The 25,836-nt window shown below is 42.8% G+C and overlaps 1 long non-coding RNA gene across 1 annotated transcript in view; it reads left to right on the plus strand.

Moving 5' to 3' along the window:
- The first annotated feature begins 242 nt into the window (after positions 1 to 242).
- Positions 243 to 25,836, plus strand: part of LOC138784583 (uncharacterized) — a 63,213-nt gene continuing 37,619 nt past the window's right edge. The window contains exons 1-2 of the long non-coding RNA XR_011361881.1: positions 243 to 790; positions 2,289 to 2,369. This is a non-coding gene — a long non-coding RNA (uncharacterized lncRNA). The remainder of the gene's footprint in view (positions 791 to 2,288; positions 2,370 to 25,836) is intronic.

The raw sequence follows: 25,836 nt of genomic DNA on the forward strand, positions 1-25,836 counted from the left end.
CTGACCCACTTTTCCATCCCTCCCTCCCCTCACCTCCAAGGAGACAGGCAGAGCACCGCTTCTCATTCCTCCACACCCCACAGGAAGGGGGAGGGAGACACACAGGGCAGGCGGTGCAGCCGGGCATGTGTCCTGTGTGAGGGGCAACGGGCGCCATGTCAGCCCGGCTGACCAATCACACTACGACGCCTATTATTAGCGCAGCCAGTGCGCATGCGCGGGGCATCCGGCCTGAGCGTAGTAGTCAGCGAGCGGGTACCAGCCTGCAGGATGTGGTGGAGCCGACCCCCTCCCCCTCCTCCCAGTCACATGAGATGAACACCTGTTTGCCCTGTCTGGGGGAGGGCTGATGGATGGCTGCCGTGGGTCTGCGGCCTCCCCCATCCATCCAGCCTGCCTGCCGTAAGGTGTACACGTCGCAGGTCTGGGGGAGGGCAGGGAGCAGGGCACACAGCTCAGTAGTAGTAGTGCACAGGCCACACCTTATTCCATCCTGCTCACGGCTGATTCCCGCCTGCTGCATCACGGAAGGAATGAAGCGTTAGTCAGTGCTAGCGGGGAGTGTGAGGCGCATCCTCCCCTCCTACTGCCATGGTGTCCCCCTGCACTGGAGGATGGTACTGCTATATGGCGCCACCTATACACCGCACAGGGTATCCGCAGGGGTCCTGGCATCAGCGGGCAGAGAGATGGCAGCTGCTGCAGGACGGCTATCTGCGGGGACATGGCTGCAGCCTGCTCGGCCCCCTACAGGACAGAGGCGAAATAGCAGCCACACCGCTGCGGACAGGTGGGGGAGCGCTGCTGTATACCGGGCCTTGTGGTGAGGACGGCGATGGGATACAATCACACCACAGAGATCGTTCATAATCAGGCTCTAACGGGTGTCATTTGCCATAGCAACCAATCACAGCTCAGCTTTCACTTCCTCGGGTAAGATATAAGCTGAGCTCTGATTGGTCGTTGGGGAAAATTACAGTTTTTCTCTCACACAGACTGATAAGTGTGAATTGGGGCCATACAGGGCTGTGCACACTCACCAGGGGCGGCGCTGTACCCCACTGCTTATGCTCTCATTATATTACATAAGGGACGTTAGTTTAGAAAAACAAATGTCTTTTGGGGGCTACAAAAAACTGACATTTTTGTTGGTAAAAAAGGACCAGAAAACAGTGTGTGGATGCGGCCAGTGTGTGCAGTATCAGCCGCAGAGCTGACATCTTATCCACTGGCGAAACTACCGCCATAGCGGCTGCTACGGGGCCCCGCCGCATCAGGGGGCCCGTGACGCGGGTCCCGTGCTCTTCCTGACCCGGCGACTCCTTTCCCCAACCATAGGGAAAAGGAGTCACTGGGCCAGGAGGAGCACGGGACCAACCGACAGCGCTCCTGTCAGTCCCCCGTCTGATGCGTGGCTGCTGGGGGTGTCGCGTCCTATCCCCGGCAGCACGCGTATCATAGAGCTCTCTGTGTGCCGGAAGTCGCGGCCGCAGCACAAGCCCACAGAGAGCTCTATGATACGCGCGCTGTCGGGGATAGGACGCGACACCCCCGGCAGCCGCGCATCAGACGGGGGACTGACAGGAAAAAGGCTCGAGGGGGAGCGCGTTGTAAGGTGAGTTTTTTTTTTTTTTTTTTAAACCTGCTTTCCGGAGGAGGGGGGGGGGGAAGGAGAGAGAAGGGGGGGGAGAGGGAGACATCTATAAGGAAGGGGGGAGAGGGGGACATCTATAAGGGAGGGAGAAGGGGGCATCTATAAGGGAGGGAGAAGGGGGCATCTATAAGGGAGGGGGGAGAGAGGGCCATCTATAAGGAAGGGGGGAGAGGGACATCTATAAGGGGGGGGCAACATAGGGGGAGAGGGGGCCATCTATAAGGGGACAACATAGGGGAGAGGAGCACAACATAGGGGAGAGGGATATTATAAAGGGACAACATTGGGGGAGAGGGGAACATCTATAAAGGGACAATATAGGGGGAAAGGGGGCCATCTATAAGAGGAAAACATAGGAGGGGCCATCTATGGGGGGGTAACAGGGGACCATCTATTAGGGGACAACATGGGGGGCATCTATAAGGGGGACAGCATGGGGGGCTTCTATAAGGGGGGCAACGTAAGGGGGCTATTTATAAGGAGGGGCGACAGAGAGGAGGGCCATATAATAAAATGGGATCACATAGAGTCAGCCTTCCCACTAAATGAGGCTGTAAAGGGGCCAATGCAGATGTGCAGTATAGGGAAATGAGGATGGTGCCAGTGTGAGGAGACTAATATGTTTTTCTGGCAGATTCTGTGGATTTGTGGCTCGGAGAAGGAGATGGAGAAGAAAATGAAAAGGGAAGAACTCCGATCAGAGAAGACGTCCCCTGTAAGTCACCTGATATAACTGTACTGTAATTTATATGGTGTACAGGACCTGTGTAGAGCGGAGTGTGTTGATGGCGTAGTGGTCGATCGAGAGGGGGCGGGCGGGGGGGGGCCCCAATCAAAAGTTTGCTATGGGGCCCAGCCATTTCTAGTTACGCCCCTGATCTTATCTGTATTCTGTAGGGCCGTACAATTACAAATATTTATATACAGTATCTTTCATTTTATTTTACCAATTGTTTTAAAATAAACTTTTTATTAAAAAATAAGTGTATGTATGACCCCGATAGATATTTCTTTTTATGGCTTTATGCACATATTCAGTGTTATTTTCAGGCCAGCATATTTTTTTGGCTATTGACGTTCACAACTTGCTAAAAAATATGGATTGTGTAGTGCATCCGCATACTGTATTCTTTTGCGGATCTGTTTAATCTGTACTGTACTAGTTTAAAGTGTCACTGTCGTGAATTTTTTTTTTGCAGAAATCAATAGTCCAGGCGATTTTAAGAAACTTTGTAATTAGGTTTATTATCCGAAAAATGCATTTTTATCATGAAAAAGCAGTTTGAAGCTCTCCCCCCTGTCTTCATTGTTCTCCTATGGAGAGAGCTAAAGAAAAGACCAAAACAGGACAACAAAGAGTTAATCTACAAATCCCTCACGGGATATCTCCTGTGACAGTCACCAGTGACCTGTCTGAGCTCAGATTACAGCTGTCACCCAGCTCCGTGCCTGTAATCCTCTGTTATCTGCTTTCTGCTGCCGGCTAACTCCCTCCTTCCTCCTCCCCCCTCCCCTCTCCCTAGAGCAGACAGGGGACGTCTCCTGCAACAAGTCACAATTTTCAGATTTTTCAGAGTGGATGAAAAAGAGGAAGGAGGGGGGGACCTGGGAAAAGGCTTTTTACATGCAGATAATGGCAGATTTGGCTAAAAAACCCAATTACAAAGTTTCTTAAAATCGCCTGGACTATTGATTTCTGCAAAAAAAAAAATACGACAGTGACTCTTTAAGTTGATCAGGTTAAAAAAAAAGATGTAACCAGTTTGCACATTGCAGATACTATTTTTTTGCGGATGATATGGATGTCAAAAGGTTACAATGTGTAAAAAATAGCGGATCCCATTTCATTGCGCGCCGCCTGCAGGAGAGGACTGGCAAAGGCTAGAGGGGAGAGAAGAGGACCTGGGCAGCGTGGGAGCGGAGGAAAAGTGAGTGGGATATTTATTTTTTTTATTTGGGACAGACACTGGGGGCTAAGTACACTACCAGGGACATGACTGGGGGGTTAGCTAGACTACCAGGGACATGACTGGGGGGTTAACTAGACTACCAGGGACATGACTGGGGGGTTAAATAGACTACCAGGGACATGACTGGGGGGTTAACTAGACTACCAGGGACATGACTGGGGGGGTTAACTAGACTACCAGGGCATCACTGGGGGTTAATTATGACTAGCAGGGACATCACTGGGGGTTAACTATGACTAGCAGGGGCATCACTGTGGGTTAACTAAAACGACCAGGGGCATCACAGGGGGTTAACTATGACAAGCAGGGACATCTCTGGGGGGTTAACAATTACTACCAGGGCATCACTGGGGGTTAACTATGACTACCAGGGGCATCACGGGGGGGGGGGGGTTAACTAGACTACCAGGGACATCAATAAGGGGTTAACTACAGCTACCAGGGACATCAATAAGGGGTTAACTATGACTAGCAGGGGCATCACTGGGGGTTAATTCTGGCTACCGGGCATCACTAAGGATTCTTATCAGGTACAAGTGCATGACAGAGGGTTAACTACAATAGCAGGGGCACTAGGGGAACAATACTTTTCCTTGCCCCGGGTGCTGCGCACCCACGCTATCCTGCTGCCGCGCACATTGTAACATTGAGTGCGGCCCTCAAATGATTTTATTAATGTCCGAATGGCCCTCGACAGGGAAAAGGTTCCCCACCCCTGATATAGTGCATTACGTAGACGCAGGAACCCCTCAAAAGTTACCATATTGCATTCTTTTTTCCAATTTCACCAATTTTTATTTTCATAAATAATAATTTTGGGGTTCCATCATACATGTTATGGTAGAATGAAAGGCGCCATTACAAAGTACAACTACTCCTTAAAATAACAAGCCCTTGTATGGCTCTGTAAATAGAAATATAAAAGTGCTAGAGCTCTTAGAAGGGGAGGAGAAAATACAAAACCGCAAAAATGAAAATTGGCGCGGTCATTTGGGTCACTTTGGGCCTGGTCTTGAAGGGGTTACTTTTGCAGGCTCAGCTGCTGAAAGAAGTTTGAGTTTCTGTGGAAACGTCCTAAGCACTGGCAAGTTCCCTGCATGAGCCCTGTTAAGAAGAATAGGGCACATGCATGGAACCTGCTGACACTTAACAACAGTGGGAAGACACTGTGTATGGAGCTTACAGCAGCCGAGAGGCACTGTGTATGGAGCAGGCTCGAGTCCTAAGCCCACTCCATACACTGTTGACGGCACCAGGACAAGCATGCTTACCCTGTGTCACAACCAGTGAAAAACCCTCACTGTTAGTCCAGACTATTGGACATCCCGCTGCAAGTATGTAAGTGACCGGAGCATACTGTACTTGCTCCACGCTCCAGCTTGCTTTGAGGGTTTCCATCTGGACGTCCTGCTCAGCCAATCAGTGGGATGCCCTACCTCCAAATGCAAGGAGCCCGGAAGCAAGCCGGAGCACGGAGCAGGTACACTATGCTCTGGACGGTGGGGGGTTAAGGGGGCTGTCAGTTACATACTCGCAGCAGTATAAATTCTCATAGAAACTAACAGGCAAGTCACAGCGGGAAATCTGCTGCGGATCCAGTATGTGTGAATCTGGCCTTACAGTGATAGCAGCTGTCACCCACTATGTAGGGCATGGAGACAGCTCCTTAGCCTGCTCCATACACTGATTCACGACCTTCAACCTATATAGATGTATGGCTGTCTTGTAGGGGTTAAAATGTGATTGGTTGCTGTGGCCAAATGACACCAGTTTTGTTTAGGACTTTCATGAAGTTAGGCCTTTGGAGAAGCGCTGTGCAAGGGTACCAGCTCCGGGAAAAAGGCGGCTGCAGGGAGGTGGGCAAAGTTATCACTGTGGTACCTTGGTTCCCGAACACCTCTGTGTTCAACCAACTGGATGTTCAAGCAACATTCTCCCCTGAATTTCGGAAGACTGCTCAGTATCCGAACAAACCTGGAAGAGACATTGTTGAAAGAACTGTGGACAGTTATTTAAGGTGTATGTTGTCGTTTTGCTGGTCTCCCTGAGTTCAGCAATCTGTTTCTCTTATGGCTCTGCTAGGCATTGCTCCCACCTAGCCAGAATCCGGCTCCACACTGATGAGGGGCAACACCCCGAAACAGCTGCATGTGGATGGTTACCTAGCCTTGGTTTTTCCCTTGTCATTACATTGATTTATAGGGCCACTTAATATGGTGGTTTTGGTGGTTTCCTAACAAGAGCTGCCCCTTGGCTGGGTCCTTACCGGAGGGATATCTGGCTAGTCTTGTGTTTTGAGACTCTTCAATGAGGCTCCACGGGCTCCTCTTTTGCACACTTAGTTTGCCAGGCAGGGGTTGTGGGGATGCTTTGCCTTTTTTATGCCATCTAAATATTTGTCCACCATGGAGAGGGATCTAGGCTCAATAACAGCAGTGAAAGTTTGCTCTACAGATCATTTTGCTTCATAATAATATTGTAAGGTAAAATAAATGGCGCCAGTAAAATTTACTACTTTTCCCACAAAAAATAAGCCCCCATACCACTGTTATCAGTGGGAAAAAAAATTCTGGCCCTTAGAAGGTGATGACAAAGAAAAAGCCAGTAATCATAATTTGGGGGGTTGGAAAGGGGCTAAACAATAGGTCATTTTCATATGACCCATTCCCTCTAAGCTTTCATAAGCCTTAGGCATTCGTTGGTATATACACTCAGTTTTGATACAGACAATCTAATATCTATGGACGACTGCAAAGTTGTCTCTTTTGAAACTTTCATGACTTTATAATTTCATCTAAATATCTTGTGTGTTTTATGTTTTTCACTTGTTTCATCACTAGAAGCATGTCAATGTAATTTTGATCAGTAAATGTTGTCTGGTGAAATTCACAGTACATAGTGCAGTATTACCCTGCCCCAGCAGGTGTCTCTAAAGCGTAATGGTTTATATTTGGTGTACAGTAGCTGTCCTTTTGATCATTATATTTTAGCAGAGACACTAGTAGCTTACTGTAACTATTTAAATATATCTTGTTATTATGTATCTTGTTAGTATGTAGTATTTTGTAATACACTGAATATAGTCTGTTGTCCTTTGAGTAATATGCTGTGTTATGTAAGCATACATGTAAGTGTTATGTTTACAGGAAACCAACTACCTTATAAGTTAAACATATATATTTATATATTATGCATGATATATTAGAAAGCATTTCTAAGATATAGTTATAGGGGTATAGTTATGTGAACTAAGGTAGTTATACTTGTAGGACTCGTCAAGTTGAATATTTTAGCAAACTTGCCTCCTTCTCCTGATATGCCCATTCCTCCCTTTCTCTTCCAATATTGACAGCTCGTAGCTATAGTGTGTGTGTGTGTGTATATATATATATAGATTTTTTTCTAACTACAATATAATATATAATATGGATAAACCAGCAGCACTCCGTTCTCTAAAGTTCAAAACGTGTATTTATTCCATAAAAAGTGCGATGTTTCAACCGCCTCTCGCGGTCTTTCTTTTTTACACGTTTTGAACTTTAGAGAACGGAGTGCTGCTGGTTTATCCGTATATATACTACAGTGGACCCTAGTCTACGGTCCGACCCTCTGGCACCAATTATTACTTGCAGTAGTGCTGCTCTTATCCTTGGAATATATATATATATATATATATATATATATATATATTACCGTTCAAAAGTTTGGGGTCAATTTTGTGTTTTCCATGAAAAGTCACACTTATTCACCACCATATGTTGTGAAATGAATAGAAAATAGAGTCAATATATTGACAAGGCTAGAAATAATGATTTGTATTTGAAATAACATTGTTTTTACATCAAACTTTGCTTTTGTCAAAGAATCCTCCTTTTGCAGCAATTACAGCATTGCACACCTTTGGCATTCTAGCTAATAATCTGTTGAGGTAAGCTGGAGAAATTGCACCCCACGCTTCTAGAAGCAGCTCCCACAAGTTGGATTGGTTGGATGGGCACTTCTGGCGTACCATACGGTCAAGCTGCTCCCACAACAGCTCAATGGGGTTCAGATCTGGTGACTGCGCTGGCCACTCCATTACAGATAGAATACCAGCTGCCTGCTTCTGCTGTAAATAGTTCTTGCACAATTTGGTGATGTGTTTAGGGTCATTGTCCTGTTGTAGGATGAAATTGGCTCCAATCAAGCGCTGTCCACTGGGTATGGCATGGCGTTGCAAAATTGAGTGATAGCCTTCCTTATTTAGAATCCCTTTTACCCTGTACAAATCTCCCACCTTACCAGCACCAAAGCAACCCCAAACCATCACATTACCTCCACCTTGCTTAACAGAGGGCGTCAGGCATTCTTCCAGCATCTTTTCATTTGTTCTGCGTCTCACAAACCTTCTTGTTTGTGATCCAAACACCTCAAACTTGGATTCATCCGTCCACAACACTTTTTTCCAGTCTTCCTCTGTCCAATGTCTGTGTTCTTTTGCCCATCTTAATCTTTTTCTTTTATTGGCCAGTCTCAGATATGGCTTTTTCTTTGCCCCTCTGCCCTGAAGGCCAAAATCCCGCAGCCGCCTCTTCACTGTAGATGTTGACACTGGTGTTTTGTGGGTACTATTTAATGAAGATGCCAATTGGGGACCTGTGAGGCGTCTGTTTCTCAAACTAGAGACTCTAATGTGCTTATCTTCTTGCTTAGTTGTGCAATGCGGCCTCCCACTTCTTTTTCTACTCTGGTTAGAGCCTGTTTGTGCTGTCCTCTGAAGGGAGTAGTACACACCGTTGTAGGAAATCTTCAATTTCTTAGCAATTTCTCGCATGGAATAGCCTTCATTTCTAAGAACAAGAATAAACTGTCGAGTTTCAGATGAAAGTTCTCTTTTTCTGGCCATTTTGAGCGTTTAATTGACCCCACAAATGTGATGCTCCAGAAACACAATCTACTTAAAAGAAGGTCAGTTTTGTAGCTTCTGTAATGAGCTAGACTGTTTTCAGATGTGTGAACATGATTGCACAAGGGTTTTCTAATCATCAATTAGCCTTGTACCATTAGAACACTGGAGTGATAGTTGCTGGAAATGGGCCTCTATACACCTATGTAGATATTGCACCAAAAACCAGACATTTGCAGCTAGAATAGTCATTTACCACATTAGCAATGTATAGAGTGTATTTCTTTAAAGTTAGGACTAGTTTAAAGTTATCTTCATTGAAAAGTACAGTACAGTGCTTTCCCTTCAAAAATACGGACATTTCAATGTGACCCCAAACTTTTGAACGGTAGTATATATATATATATATATATATATATATATAATTTCTATCTGCATTATATGAAATGGACAGGGAGGGTAAAGTACTCTGTGTATTAGTCAAACACCAAATATACCAGTTTTCTGTGTGTAGTGTCTACACAAAATAGCGTCATCAAAAAGAAAGAAATAAAATGTCAATGTTTGTTGATTGTTGTAAATAAAATGTCATAAACCCACTTGTATATAGTCTTTTTAGTGAATATACACAACTCATATTCACTAAAAAGACTGTATGAAAATAAGTTTGTGACATGATGCATGTTTGAGAGAGGCTGTTAATGTATGAATGGAATGTGGCTATTAATTCATGATATTACATGATGACATGATTTTATAGAGCAGTTATATCCAATTTAGCATATACTGAGTGCACTCTGTGACTTGTGAAGAGGTCATTCCACAGGGAGCTGCTATTGTCTCCACTATCTTCTGGTGTCACCTGTTGCTGCAATGCTGTACAGATCACTTTACAGCAGCCTCCTCTTATCACTACAGACACAATAGGATGTCTCAGCTTAGCCCCTGTGGTCAGAATCAAAACTGCAAGATCTCAGGATTATTTTATAATAAAGATAGAAAAATGGAAAATTTGAAAAAATTTCACCAAACTTAATCCTTAAAAAATACGTTTAAGGTAAAAACATGATTTAAAGCGTCTCTGTACCCACAATCTGACCCCCTAAACCGCTTGTATATTCGGATAGCTGCTTTTAATCCAAGATCTGTCCTGGGTCTGTTTGGCAGGTGATGCAGTTATTGTCCTAAAAACAACTTTTAAACTTGCAGCTCCGTGCCCTAAGGGAGTGGCCTACATTGTGTATGCATTAGGCTGGCACACCCTCTCTGTCCCTCCTTCCCACCCTCCTCATCATTAGCAATGCCCCAGGCAGATTGCCTCCTATTTGTCAGCTGTGAGAGGACGGCACATGGGCTGGATCGTTAAGACACCTGTGCAAATGTTCAGCATGGAGAAAATGTTTCAGTGGCATTCCTAATGATGAAGAGGGTGGGGAGGAGGGACGGAGGGGTGGTGCAAAGTTAGGACACAGATACTCCCGTAGGGCATGGGGCTGCCAGTTTAAAAGTTGTTATTTTGGGGGGGGGGGGGGTCAGATTGTGGGTACAGAGTTGCTTTAAACAATGTCATTTAAACTAGAACTCTGTTTTATGTTCATTGCATGCATACATCTGAGGCATTACATTTGACAGCAGTACAAGCCAAATGCTGTGAATGAAATCAATGCTTAGCAGCCAGAGATGTACATTATTTCAGTTTCCTATAATAAGCAATGGAAGAATTTTTTTGCAGTAATCTGCAATGTGTGTGTTTCACCCTTTATGCCTCAGTGGCTAACTATGCATCTGGTGCCTAACAGATACTGAGCCATTTATTCCATACTGCTGGGGTGAACTGTTTAAATTCTGCCATACTTTCCTTAGGGCGCTATTCCACCGGACGATTATCGTTCAGATTATCGTTAAATTGTTCGAATCTAAACGATAATCGTTCGATTGAAATGCAGTTAACGATTAATGACCGAACGAGAAATCGTTGATCACTTTATAAGACCTTGGTCTATTTTTATCGTTCCTCGTTTGCAAAACGTTTGCATTGAATAAGACATCGTTTGGTTGTTCGCAGTAGATACGAACGTAATAGCGAAGAAATAGAATAGCGAAGAAAAAACGATCGCAAATACGATCATAAGTAACGATTATCGTATGGAAATGAGTTAACGTTTTCAGGTCTTTCGCAATATCGTTCGTTTGAGATTGTTAATCGTTAACGATTATCCAAATGATAATCGTCCGGTGGAATAGGGCCCTTAAACTTGTTGCATAAGTAATTTTAGGCATGGTTGTGTATGATCAGTACTGATTAGTGAATATCACCAATGACCTTTGGAGGCTGAGGTTATCTTGGCATCTGTTTCTCAGGTGACCTTTGTTATGTGTGTCTAAAATAGCTGTTTGCAATGGAAGTGATCAAAGGCTTACAGACATGCTCACTCATGTTTATTTTCTACATTTGTCAATCAGATCAATAATCAAAACAATCAGAGAAAAGCAATAACATTACAAAGCCAACACTAAAATAGTCTGACGAGTATTAAAAGGGGGGACACAACCTCTCTGCTCCAACAAGGTACACAACCTCAGTTCCTGCAGAAGAATTGTTGCTGTTGTGGAGGCAATGAGTAGGCACACTAAATAGTGATTTCATTTAGATTCTCTATTGTTTATTCACTTTCCGTTTTGTAAATTGATAAAACACTTTAATTTTTTAAAGCATTGTTTCTTTGTAGTATTTTTTCCACCCCTCCCTGAAACTTTTGCACAGTATTGTATATTGTTGTTCATGAATATTAGCTTATAAGGGGATCCCACCAAAATTGGCTAGATCTGACACTATATGATGTGTATTTTGTGTCTTTAGCTAGTCATACACTTTAACTAGCTGTCAGATGAACGCTCATCCCTCAGAGTTATTTTTTCTGATCCGTCCATAAACTTGCATGCTTGAATTAGCTAAGCACACCTATTTACTTTAATGGAAATGATATGATGACAGCTCTTCCTGAGGGACAAAGAGTTAGGGGCCTATTATATGGAGGGATATTAGAGCGATTTGGCAGATTATCACTCCGTGTAATAAAAACAACGATCAGCCGTTGACAACAATCATTGGCTGATTGTGTATTTAGGTCCTGATGAATTTGTAAAGAAAATAACGTATATATGTTGAAGGGAAATGATAGAATCCAGGGATTTGATCAAATCCCTGACCCCTTTAAGGGAAATTATGACATTAACGTGTTTCCGGAGCATCGCTTATCCTATTGGGCCAATCGTCTGTAGTGTTACTCGCGTCGGAAGGGGAATCGGCTGTCGGCGACAGCAAAGCATGTTCTGTTGTTTGTTGAACGCAATCTGCCAGAGCCCATTCATGTGGCGTTTGTAAAAAAATCCGGCGCACTCAATATATATGTGGCAATACCGTAGGAAAAGAAGGATACGGGTCAAAAATTCTGTGCTATTTATGCAGAAAGATCGAAGGGAAAATACCTGAAAGGATCGGCTGAAAAAAAAAGAAAGAAGAATCTTTAAAGAAATGTAAAGATGTTACATAGTTACATAGTTAATACGGTTGAAAAAAGACACATGTCCATCAAGTTCAACCAAGGAGGGGATGGATACAGGGAAGGGGGAGGGGTTCTATACATATGCATTTAAGTTATTTTGCTCTAAGAACTTGTCTAGCCCTGTTTTGAAGCCCTCTACTGTTTTTGCTGTGACCAGATCCTGTGGTAGACTGTTCCACAGATTCACAGTTCTCATGGTAAAGAAGGCTTGTCGCCTCCGGAGATTGAACCTTTTTTTCTCCAGGCGGAGGCAGTGCCCTCTTGTCCTTTGAGGGGGTTTTACCTGGAACATCTTTTCCCCATATCTCTTGTAGGGGCCATTTATATATTTAAACAAGTTAATCATATCTCCCCTTAAACGTCTCTTCTCCAGACTAAACAAATGTAATTCTTTTAATCTCTCCTCATAACTAAGATGCTCCATTCCCCTTATTAGTTTAGTTGCCCGTCTTTGTACCCTCTCCAGCTCTAGAACATCCTTTTTATGAATCGGGTTCCAAAACTGGACGGCATACTCCAGATGGGGCCGCACCAAAGCTTTATAAAGCGGTAATATTATATCCCTGTCCCGAGAGTCTATGCCTGTTTTAATGCATGACAATATCCTGCTGGCCTTAGAAGCAGCTGACTGACATTGTGTGCTGTTCTGTAGTATATTATCTACAAGTACACCCAGATCCTTCTCTATCAGTGACTCTTCCAGAGTAACTCCCCCCAGGACATATGATGCATGTGGGTTATTAGTACCCAGGTGCATAACTTTACATTTATCCACATTGAACCTCATTTGCCAAGTGGACGCCCAAACACTCAGTGTGTCTAAGTCATCCTGTAACATCTGCACATCCTCCATAGACTGTACTGTACTACAAAGCTTGGTGTCATCTGCAAAGATAGAAACATTGCTGTTAATTCCATTCTCAATATCATTAATAAACAAGTTAAACAGAAGAGGGCCCAGTACTGACCCTTGGGGTACACCACTTATTACCGGGGACCATTCGGAGTAGGAATCATTGACCACCACTCTCTGGGTACGATTATTAAGCCAGTTTTCAATCCAGTTACACATTAAATTTTCCAAACCGATAGACTTTAACTTACCCATCAGACGTCCATGAGGAACTGTGTCAAACGCTTTTGCAAAATCCAGGTACACGATATCCACAGCCACGCCGCCATCCAGGCTTCTACTTACCTCTTCATAGAAACATATCAGGTTGGTTTGACAGCTTCTGTCCTTAGTAAAACCATGCTGGTTATCACTTATAATACTATTAGCCACTACATATTCCTGGATGTAGTCCCTTATAAGCCCCTCAAATAGTTTCCCCACAATGGACGTTAAGCTTACGGGTCTATAGTTACCTGGGGAAGTTCGAGAGCCCTTTTTGAAGATCGGCATTACATTTGCCTTACGCCAGTCCCTCGGCACAATACCAGTAAGCAAAGAATCACGGAATATTTCATACAAGGGTAGAGAAATTACAGAACTGAGTTCCCTAAGAACTCTGGGGTGTAATCCATCAGGCCCTGGAGCTTTGGTTACATTGAGTTTGTTTAATTTATCTTGGACCATATTTATAGTAAACCAGTTCAGTACATTACATGTGTTAGCAGCACTGGCCCCACCCACCTCATACTGGCCCCACCCACCACAGCTCCATCCTCTTTTGTATATACAGAACTGAAGAACCCATTAAGTAACTCAGCTTTCTCCTGATCCCCAGTTATTAACTCCCCGTCACCATTATTTAGGGGTCCAACATGCTCTGACCTTGGTTTTTTTGCATTAATATATTTGAATTTTTTGGGGTTTCTTTTGCTTTCTATAGCTACCTGCCTTTCATTGTGAATTTTTGCTGCTTTTATTACATTTTTACAGGTTTTGTTGACTTCTTTGTAATGTTTAAATGCTACAGCTGACCCCTCTGATTTATATTTTTTGAATGCCCCTTTTTTCTCATTTATAGCCCTTCTAACCTTGGGTGTAAGCCATGTGGGATTGGATTTAAACCGTTTATATTTGTTACCCATAGGAATATATTTGGCAGTACAGTTATTTAATGTGGATTTGAAGATTTCCCATTTATTAGCTGTATCCGTATGTGACAGCAGCCGCTCCCAGTCTATGCCCTGAAGTTTTGCCCTTAACCCAGGAAAATTGGCCCTTTTAAAATTAAGAGTTTTTGCCCTCCCAACATGTTTTTCTTTTCTACACTTTAAGCTAAAAGTCACTATATTGTGGTCACTATTACCCAGGTGTTCATAGACAGTGACATCCCCAACCAGCTCAGCGTTGTTAGAAATAACCAGATCCAACAAGGCATCACTTCTAGTTGGCTCCTCCACAAACTGGCCCAGAAAATTATCCTGCAGGAGGTTAAGAAATTCCCTCCCCTTTGTGGTTTTTGCTGAACCGTGACCCCAATCTATATCTGGGTAGTTGAGGTCCCCCATTATCACTACTGTTCCCTCCCGGGCAGCCCGCTCTATTTGTCTATTCAACTGGCCATCTATACCCTCAGTAATGTTGGGGGGTCTATAGATTACACCAAGAATAATGTTTTCACTCTTTACCTCCTTCTGTAGTTCTACCCATAATGCTTCCACATCATCACAGTCATCGCCCACTATTGCATCTTTTACACTCACTTTAATATCATTTCTGACATACAGACATACTCCTCCTCCCCTTCTGCCCACCCGGTCCCTTCTGAACAATGTAAATCCCTGAATATTGACAGCCCAGTCATGTGAGGAGTCCAGCCATGTCTCAGTCACACCAACCACATCAATGGACTCCTCCAGAACCAAGGCCTCCAGCTCCCCCATCTTGCTGGCTAGACTTCTGGCATTAGTAACCATACACCATCAATATGGTGTCAGTGGATTCCCCAGTTCATGTACTGATACATGAAGGTTGGTTGGTAAGGTTGGTTGGCCCATTAGATGGAAGTACCATTGTTATGATCGTATTAGATGTAAAAAAGATAAATAAATTTATACCAAATCAGTACCTCGGTTGGAATTCTAAAAGATTGGCTATCTAGAAACGCTCTTCAAGTAGCTACTACAACATTTACCGAAACAGTTCCCCAGACTGACCTAAGGGCCCTATTCCACGGTACGATTATCGTTCAGATTATCGTTAAGTCGTTCGAATCTAAGCGATAATCGTTCGGTTGAATAGCAGTAACGAGAAATCGTTGATCGCTTAATAAGACCTGGACCTATTTTTATCGTTGCTCGTTCGCAAATTGTTCTCATTGAATAAGACGTTGTTCGGTCGTTCGCAGTAGTGACGAATGCAATAGCGACGACAAGACGACCGCAAGAACGATCATAAGTAACGATTATCGCTCCATGTAAATAGGTGAACAATTTCAGGTCTTTCGCAATAGCGGTCGTTTGGATCGTTTATCGTTAACAATTACGCGAACGATAATCATCCTGTGGAATAGGGCCCTAAGTCTGCATGAGATTGCAGGAAAATTCTCCTTATTTGACAGTTAAGTATTAAAAGAAGTTTTCCTGGGAACAGTCCAAAATGCAATGTAAAACAAAAAAAATGGCTGTAAAAGAACAAAGTAAGGTACTCTGCAACGATGCCACAAATCAACGTGTTTTAATTTAAAAAAAAAGAACGAACGTGATTATTTATTAATTGCATTTTCTTTTTTTAATTAGTTTAGAATAAACAATTTGTGTTTCAACGACTATTGTTGTAATACTTAATAAATAAACATAGAGCTGGGCAACTCCTGACTTGTTCATTTCATCATTTTCCTGAAAGGGGTCAGGGATTTGATCAAATCACAGACTTTCTTCATGGAAATGATGTAATGGCGTAGCCATTAAATCATTTTCCGGGATTTGATCAAATCCCTAATTCTATCATTTTGCCAGAAGCATCAGGGAGCATATGGAGATATGTATATACTTTATTATCTTACACTTTGGAAAGGTATGTATATACTTTATTATTTTACACTTTAAGGCTATGTTCACACTGCGTATGAATCCGTCCGTAGTGCGAACCACGAATATACGCACGTAGTTTTGAGGTTGATGCGTTCGCTTGAAAGTATACGATATACGCGCGCACAGTGCACACTACGTATGAGCTTACGGCCGGATCGTATACGGCGCCGTGAAAAATGAACAAGACCATTGTTTGAGGACGGAAATGTTGAAACTCACGGCCGTGGATTTCCATGCGGTCCCGTACAAAGTACTTATTTCAGCCAAATTGAACTTGATTTTTCGATCCAAAAGGTTCTGTGTGGTTTACGGGGCTGGGCGAAGATTTCCAAGTAAATGACCTGTTTCAGATCGCTTAGAAACAAGCTAGGGAAGCATAACTGTACTGCGGGCGTATGTTCGCAGTGCGTACGCATCCGACCGCGTGTCGATTTTTCGCATGCCCGTAGTTTCAGCCGCACATGTACGGCAGCGTAAGACCTGCGTACGGATTCGTACGCAGTGTGAACATAGCCTAATTTAAGCTGCAAACAGCGGCTTTGTGTGAACTTCAGTGGACATTAATGAAGACAGAAAACAAGTATCAAATAACAGCCGTCATTTTAATAAAAAAGACTGTGTGTGAACATGGCCTTATGGTGGTCATAGCTGTTGGCTGAATGTCCAACAGATAACAGATATCCCTTCCGATCCTCCCATTCACTTGCATTCTCAGTTTGGACTGTGTATTAAGTGGCATGATGGGAGAAATATAGCAGACATATAACTATAAGAAGCCATTTTATCTTCACTAGTTAATCAAGCAATACTTATGTGTCTTATTTGGTCTAATAGCATAAGATCTTTCACTGTAGTATCCTGCCCATAAACAGGAGTCCTACTATGGCATGCTCCCAGAAGCGAAATATTACATACTTATGGCCTCTGTCAAATATATTGGGGTCTATGGATCTATTTAAAGTCCGGCCAAAATTATTTTTTTTATATGTTATTACTTATGGAAAGTTATACAATTTTCTAATGTACATTAATTATGGGAAATGCTCATATACTGCTATTTCCCTTAATTTAGTATATCAGGAAGTGTTAGAATTCTCTCAGAAGCAGTGACGTCACAACGAAAGGTGTAATTCCTATGGAGTGTCCAGCAGGGGGCACTCTATATATAGAAGTCAATGAGTACCATTGATTTCTATATATAGTGCGCCCCTGCTGGACACTCCATTGGAATTACAATGGATGTGTGTATGTAATGTAATGTTATGTACTGTACTTAGCGATTGAATACATTTATGTAATACTTTGGGGAGCACTACCCCTTTAAATAGATTTGCCTGAAGCTGCTTAAATCAGTGTGCGAACAGCCTAAGAGAAGCTACACTTTATGCCACCCTATCTAATGTACAGTTGCTTCTGAAATAGTAAAATGTGTGCAGATTTATCAAAACCTGTATTATTATATAGAATGTTTATAAATATACAATAAATAAATGTGGAAAAAGCAATATATGTCATATTAGCACAATGGTCTGTGCTTTTCCTGGTTTGTACTAAATAGGCCATTCAAGTAAGTATTAGAAAATTATTTATAGTTACAATGATTTGCTTTCTAAGCATAAATGGTTGCAATGTTTTCTTTAATTAGCGTGTAGGCCTGGAACATGTCAATTATTCAGGGTTAAAGGAATTTAAGCATCCAGGCATTTTAGTAGGAGAGGATGCTCTGTGCCTGGAGCATCCCACATGATATCCTTTTCTGGAATTCCAAGTGGGTCCTATTCCGCTATGGGGAAAATTTATATGGTTTTATTTCATAAGCTTCTCATTACTACATTTTAAGGTGAATCTGTACCGGCTGGTACCCAACCCCAATCCACTAGTACAGTTTTGTACACTTCATCAAGCCATGTCTGGTCTAGGGGTTGGCCTTTCTCCTGGCTTCAGTATTTTGGTGACAAACAGGTTTTATTCCGGTGGGTAGTCAATGAGGCAGAGCCTAGAGCATCCATGCTCTAGACATGTAGCACCTCTCTCCCTGCCTCCATCCATCCCTGAGGTATGCTGAAAATGAAGAGAATTGGAGAGAGAAGCACTGCAGACCTAGGGCAGGGATGCTCTAGGCCCCAACCTCTAGACTCCCCACCTCGCTGTGCCACCGGAAAAAAACTTGTATTCTGACCACAGGGGAAAAGCTGGCATAGCGTGATGAAGTGTACAAAACGATATTGGCGGATTGTGGGTGGGTACTAGCCAGTACAGATTTGCTTTAAATGCTAAACCCGTACATGAAAGGGGGTACTCCATGCATTCATATCTTTGATATATTTTTAGGGTTTTACAGAAAATAATAAACAATGTATGCAGGGTTCTCCTGTCACGTCTTTGGGTCCTCCACTAAACACTATGAATGCTACTTTTGAGCTTGGCTCATCTTGAGTCCACTCACTACCTACTGCACTGTTACGCTTCATTTAGTAAGTGGCCAAGTGGGAGTGGAAGTAGTGGCTACAGTGTTCAGTGGGGGGCTCGAAGATGCCGAAGGGGAACCCCTGAGGGTGGTAGGTGAAAGTAGGCTGTTTATAATTATGTATAGCGTATTGTAATTAAGTATGGGACATATCATTCTAAAAGCTCAGAATGCATATCCAACCTTTCTCCAAGACAAATAATGTATCAAAGTGTGTAACTAAAATACTACTTTTCTGTGAAATGCAAAGTTGTACACAAAAATGGGGGTAAAGAAAAAAGTATACTGAATGCATGTGTAACAATGTGGGATGAGAATGTGCTCCTCTGCTGTGTTCCTTGCTTGTTCTGAGGCTGCTTGTGTCTTCCGATGTCTTCTTCCTCCTTCTGCTGCATTAACACCCCGGCCACTAGGGTGCGCATGTGGCCAACTGCTCTGGATTTAAAGAAGCTTATCTCCACCTGCTACTGCCATCTGCCAATGGAGAGCCACCTGCACCAATTTAAACCAGCCCCACTTGCCTCTTCCTGTCTGAGCATTGTTAGATTCTTGTATTCCAAACAAAGGTGTGTTTCTGCTATTCTAATGACTCTGTGAATTCTGACCCATGCCTGTTCATTGGATTACAATTATTGTGTGACCCCTTTCTGTTCTCTACAATATTTTTTTGCCAACTTGGATTGTCTAACCTGCCTTTGAAGCCGCCTGCCCATCTTTGCCTGTCTTACTATGATACCTCTCTCATCCTTGGTACTGTGCTGACTCTCCTGCTGACGCCCTGGCTTGCTGACCACATGTACTTGGCTTGTTGCCCATTGCCTAGCACTAACACTGCCTGGTTCTTGGGAACCAGCTGCTGCTTACACCAGGACCACGCTTGTGAAGTTACCTGGTGTCCTCGAGTCACAGAGGTCCAGCTTCCTTATCCTGAAGTGTGATAAAGGGTGACAACATAGAGGGCACTTAGACTCCACTCCCCGGTGTGGCCCAAAGTCAAACTGGTTAAGTAGCATGGCTTTTACCAGTCACTAATAACATAAGAGATATCATTGAACTAAATGTCTACATAGAAAAATTATACGGATTACATTTAAACACAAATGTATGTACTATTTAATATCTGGAGTAGTGTATCCTGATCTGGTGACAGATGTATTTTAAAATCAGGAATGCTTATAACTAGGGATGGACCGAACCCTCCAAGGTTCGGGTACATATGAACCCGAACGCTCGGCATCAGATTCCCGCTGTCTGGCCGCTCCGTGCAGCAGGTGGATACAGCGGGAGGACCGCCTGGAAAACTGGGATACAGCCTATGGCTATGGCTGTATCCCAGATTTCCAGGCGGTCCTCCCGCTGGATCCGCCCGCTGCACAGAGCGGGCAGACAGCGGGAATCATTACCAGGAGTTCGGGTTCGTACGAACCCGAACCGAACTCTGTTCAGACCATCCCTACTTATAACATAGCTGTTGTCTGACAGCCTTTTCTCCTGACTCCACTAGGAAAATGCTTGTTTGGTTTCATTGACTGTACCTCTATATAATTAGTGGGGCGACAAGAATAAGCTGCTGCCAAACAGCTCTTGCATTGTTATGTAACATTAATTGCACACCAATTTTTTCAGTTTCTTATGCTCTTTGTTTTATTTCACACTCATATGTATCTACGCAATAGATTAGCTCCGAGATTTGGCACATGTAGTCTTTACATCAAACTTAATAGTTAAACCGTATGCCATTGTGAATGTTTCGGTCATAGACGACCTTTCTCAACAGGTATACATTGGTGGCTGGTAGAAAGGAAAGAGTGCCGTGTGTTGGATAGTATCAGTCGCAACGGATTTGGTGTGTAATTAATATTACATAATATTGTACCTATATTCTAATTGCAATCTAACATACTATTAACTACTAAACACCTCTTGCATTGGTACTGTGAGGCAACATTTTTTTTGAGGTAGAAATCATAAGCATTATTTACGGACATAATTATCAAAATATGGATGTATTTTCGCCTCAAAAAACATTTTGTGAACAGAGCCTTAGGATAAAAGATCTGGTTTGTTGATGCTGAAATGCTGATCACTCGATTTTCAGACATCCACCATCAAGGGAAAATGGTGGTAACAGATACAATATACAATACAATACTGATCATTACATTGAAAAATGTGATAAAAGATTATTTAGCCTTCCTGCATTATTAAAAGCTATGGACATTTCACATTTTTTATTGCATTGCAAGTAATGTAAAAAAAGGAGCCTGTAGCCAGCAACCGCCAGTAGCAATTGCTTCAAAGCTGCTGCCACTAAGGGCCCTATTCCACGGGACGATTATCGTTTGGATAATCGTTAACGATTAACGATCTCAAACGACCGCTATTGCGAAAGACCTGAAAACGTTCACTCATTTCCATGGAACGATAATCGTTACTTATGATCGTAATTGCGATCGTTTCTCTTCGCTATTTATTCGCTATTGCGTTCGTATCTATTGAGAACGACCGGACGATGTCTTATTCAATGCGAACGATTTGCGAACGAGCAACGATAAAAATAGGTCCAGGTCTTATTAAACGATCAACGATTTCTCGTTCGGTCGTTAATCGTTAACTGCATTTCAACCGAACGATTATCGTTCAGATTCGAACGATTTAACGATAATCTGAACGATAATCGTCCCGTGGAATAGGGCCCTTAGCTTCAAAACTGTGGCCACAGGGTCTATTCAGTGGTAGACACAGGAGCTTCAAATTGATTCTACTCAGTGGCTGACAGTTATTTTTACCACCAGCTACAGGAGCTTCAGAGTGGTGACAACTCCTGTGGCCACCAGTGAGAAAAGAATCTTCTAGCTGAGATCCACAGGTTCTTATAACTGGTGACTGTAATTTCCATTTTTTGACACACCCTCCAGCCATTTTCTCTAGAGTTGAAGTCATCTATTGGCCCCTTGGTTTACCTCAACAGTTTTTTTTTAAATTACTTTTCTACCTGGCTTCCTCATTTCTTATCCAATTGGTGATTTTAATATTCTTCCCAACAGCCCAGTCTCCCCATATGCCTCTCGATTTTTCTTTCTAACCTTCCCTGGCCTTTCGCAGCTCAGCTCTACACACAAAAACAGGCTGATGGCCCCTTATAGCGTCCGGGACACTGAGGAGGAAGGTATGTGTGTTAACTTTCTCCTTGGCGCTAGTCCTGCTCTGTTAGGATGGTATTACATGGGACGATTTTTCAGCGATTAACGATAAACAATCTCAAACGACCGCTATTAAGAACCATCTTAAATAGTTCACCCTATTACACAGGACAATGATCGTTACTTGCGGTCGTTCTTGCGCTCGTCCTTTCCTGGCTGATAGGCCAGGGAATGAACAAACAATGTTCGAACAATTTGTGAACGATCAACGATAAAAATAGGTTCAGATTCTATCAAACCATTAACGATTTCTTGTTGGTCGTTTAACCGTTGACTGCTATTACACAAAATGATTATCGTTTAAATCTAACGATTTTCTGATTTTTTCCGCTCCATTGATTATCATTAGAAGGAGCTGGCCGATGATGCAGTGTTCGCCTCTTAGTGAATCTGGTGTGGCTTACTTAGTGTTCGAGTACACTGGTCTTCATAAGTGACCCCCGAAAACTTCACAGAGAAGACAGCTTAGAATAGGAGAGGTGGCAGGACCTGATCTAGGTTCAGGTTTATCCAGATTACCTCTGGTCTCTGAAAGGGATGTTGAGAATCTACTTATTGTAACAAAAATACATTGGAGACTAAAATAGACAAGTAAACAGCATGACAACTGGTTCATACTGCCAAATACTGCAAACGTTAAAAAAAATCCACACTCCCTGGGGACTGGTTAGACCAGCATGAGATAATTCTTTATAAAGGCCTTTACAAACGTCTAAAGAAATAAAAGTTGTGTGTACGTTGAAGAATCAGACATGTCTCTCTTACTACATTACATTGAGAGTACAGGCTAAAAGCACCCATACACATTAAACAAAAGTCTCACAGACCTGACAGTTTAAAGCGACTCTGTACCCTCAATCTGACCCCCCCAAACCACTTGTACTTTCGGATAGCTGCTGGGGTCCGTTCTGCAGGTGATGCAGTTATTGTCCTAAAAAACAACTTTTAAACTGGCTGTGTATGCATTAGGCTGGCACAACCTCTCTGTCCCTCCTCCCCGGCCTACTTATCATTAAAAATGCTCCAGGCAGATTGTCTCCTATTCATCAGCTGTGAGAATACTGAACATGGGCTGGATCGTTAAGGCACCTGTGCAATGTTCAGACAGGAGAAAATGTTCCAGTGGCATTCCTAATGATCAAGAGGGTGGGGAGGAGGGACGGAGGGGTGGTGCAAAGTTAGGGCACAGATACTCTAAGCCACGGCCCGGAGCTGCAAGTTTAAAAGTGGTTTTTTAGGACAATAACTGCATCTCCTGCCGAACGGATCCCAGGACAGATCTTAGATTAAAAGCAGCTATCCGAAGGTACAAGTGGTTTGGGGGGGGGGGCAGATTGTGGGTACAGAGTCGCTTTAAATGAAACCAGACTACTATATAATGTGTATGAACGCCTCCAAGAGAAAGAATCACCAAGTATGATAAGTCCAGAGGCGTGTCTGGCAGGAGCTGTCTCTCCTCTCGTTTTTGACAACACCTACATGCTAATCCTAGCTTAATATATTGGGATCCGGTTGAATAGTTACACAAAAGCCATTGAAGATATATATGGTTGTTTGGGGAATGGAAAAAAAAATTGTAATTGTGCCTTACATAACCCCATACATTAAAAGATTTTATAGAGGGATGGGGAGGTCTATATATAGCGATTGGTGTATATATATATATATATATATATATATATGTGTGTGTGTGTGTGTGTGTATTTATTTATTTTTTACCTTTTTTTATTTTGTAAAAGTAGTAAAACATAACAAGAACTGTATAAATTGGACCAAAATGTACAATAAAGACCATGTTTTAAATCAGTTGTGTCTTGTTTATATTCAATATTAACCCATGGGATATGATGTTCATTTTTCCACCATTCCACCAATCCATTCATTCTAGCATCATATCATGCATGGGAAGAATATCATAAGACTTCTCATCCAGAAACTTACCTATCTGTTAAATCTCTCCCGATCTCTGTAGTGGAAGCAGAAATTCCACACCTAGAAATTAGTGAATGGAAGAAGAATGGGTTAACAACAGTGGCACAATTGTATGAACACGATACAATGATTTCATTTCAATCCCTACAACACAAATTTGGGGTGGATCGTTCAGAATTTTATAAATACTTACAGATCCGAGAATATCTATCTAAACTCACACCTTCTAGAATAAAGGCAGATAAATATATTCACCTACATGGACTCCCAGAAGAAAAGTCTTAGCACCGTATATAGAAATATGAATGATAACTATCTCTTTGTTAAAAACAAGTGTTTGTTTAAATGGGAAACAGATCTGAGTATGCAATTCTCAGACACCGAGTGGTCACAAGCTTTCAAAGTCATACATAAAATGTTTAAATGCGCATCTCATATTGAGTCTGCGTATAAGACCATAACTAGGTGGTATTACACGCCTGATAGAATTGCTAGAATGTACGATGGAGCTTCTGACACATGTTGGAGAAATTGTGGGGATAGAGGTGATCTCTATCATGTTTTATGGTCATGCCCAAGAATCGCTACATATTGGGCGCAGAGCCTCCATTTGCTCAACACCGTGATTCGTACTGATTTCACACATAGCCCGCATCAAACGTTACTGTTCCTCAATATTGATTGCTTTCCTTTGAAATATAAAAGATTGATATGCCTATTCTATATCCATATGAAAATTATATTAGCAAGACATTGGAAGACTCCCATAGTCCCAGACTTGCAAGAACTTATTGATTCTATAAACAATACTTACCACTATGAAAAGACCATTGCCTGGGGTTCAGGCTCCATCGACTGCTTCTCTCAGACATGGGGATGGTGGAGTACGTCCATATTCTGTAAAGAATTATATTAAAACTATGATACATAGTTTGTATTATAGACACATGACACGTGACCTTATATCATACATACCGACTTCAACAAGATTCGACCCTCTCTTGCCTAACCCTGGTAAAGATGTTGCTGTTGAGACCTCGAGACCTGCAATAAAAAAAAAGATAAACATAAATGTTTAGTAATGTTAATTAGAACAATGGAAGACAATTTCTTTTGATTGTTATGTTTGTTCGTCCCTAAAGGACAAGTTTTACTTATGTTTTATGTTTAATGTTCTACTGTTTACAATGTCTATATTGAAAATTATCTGAAAAATCTCAATAAAAATTTATTGAACAAGAACTGTATAAATTAGATATTGTCATAATAGCAGAATTGCATTTTTTTGTAAATTTCACCCCACATTGCTACGTGTAATACCAATACATGGCTGATGACTGTGTAAAAAAAATAATAAACTTTATACATACCTGTCTACACTTTCGGTGTTCTCGTTACCTCTGTCCGCTCCCCCAGCTGCCAGTGGAGCTTCAGAACTGGTCTCTAAAATGTCAAGCTGCTCAGTCAATCACTGGCCGAGACAGGACTGCTGCGGCTTGTGATTGGCTGAGCAGCCTGTCACTTCAGAGACCCGCTCTGAAGCTGTAACCATGGCTGTGGACAGTGGGCAGAAGCAACGAGAACACTGGGAGCGGGACAGGTATAAATGCTATTATTTTACACTTTCAAAGCAAGGGCTGCAAAGACATTGCATCTGTGCAGTCCTTGCTGCATGATTATCAAGCTGTGTAATAGGCTGAGTAAACGAGCACCAATATAGCAGATCGGCACCCGTTTACATTATTGATCAGGCCATGTAATACAACCCTTAATTTTGCTGGGTGTACAAGAAGGTAGTAAGCCGCTGTCAGATATGTCTAGTGGCAGCTTAGCTCCTTAACCCCTTAGCGACCCATGGCGTATCTGATCGGCACAGCTCCCGGCTGCAATCTGCAGCCGGGCAGTGCCTCCATTATCCGGCGCGGGTCCTGTTGCCGCGCCGGCTAATTAAGCACTTCAATGCAGCTGTCAAACCTGACAGCTGCATTGAAGTGCTTTATGCACAACATCCCTGGTGTCTAGTGGGACGGATTTCCCCCCTGCGATGCGGTCACGGGGCGGGGGAAGTGCGGTCTTCTGCCCGTGCCGGGCCTCAGCGTCGGAATGACGCTGATTCCGGCTCGGCAATAGATTGCTATGGCCTGCAGCAGGCCAAAGCAATCTATGACCGATGTA

The sequence above is a fragment of the Dendropsophus ebraccatus genome, chromosome 2 (genome assembly GCF_027789765.1).
Source record: "Dendropsophus ebraccatus isolate aDenEbr1 chromosome 2, aDenEbr1.pat, whole genome shotgun sequence".
In the NCBI taxonomy this organism is placed as follows: Eukaryota; Metazoa; Chordata; class Amphibia; order Anura; family Hylidae; genus Dendropsophus; species Dendropsophus ebraccatus.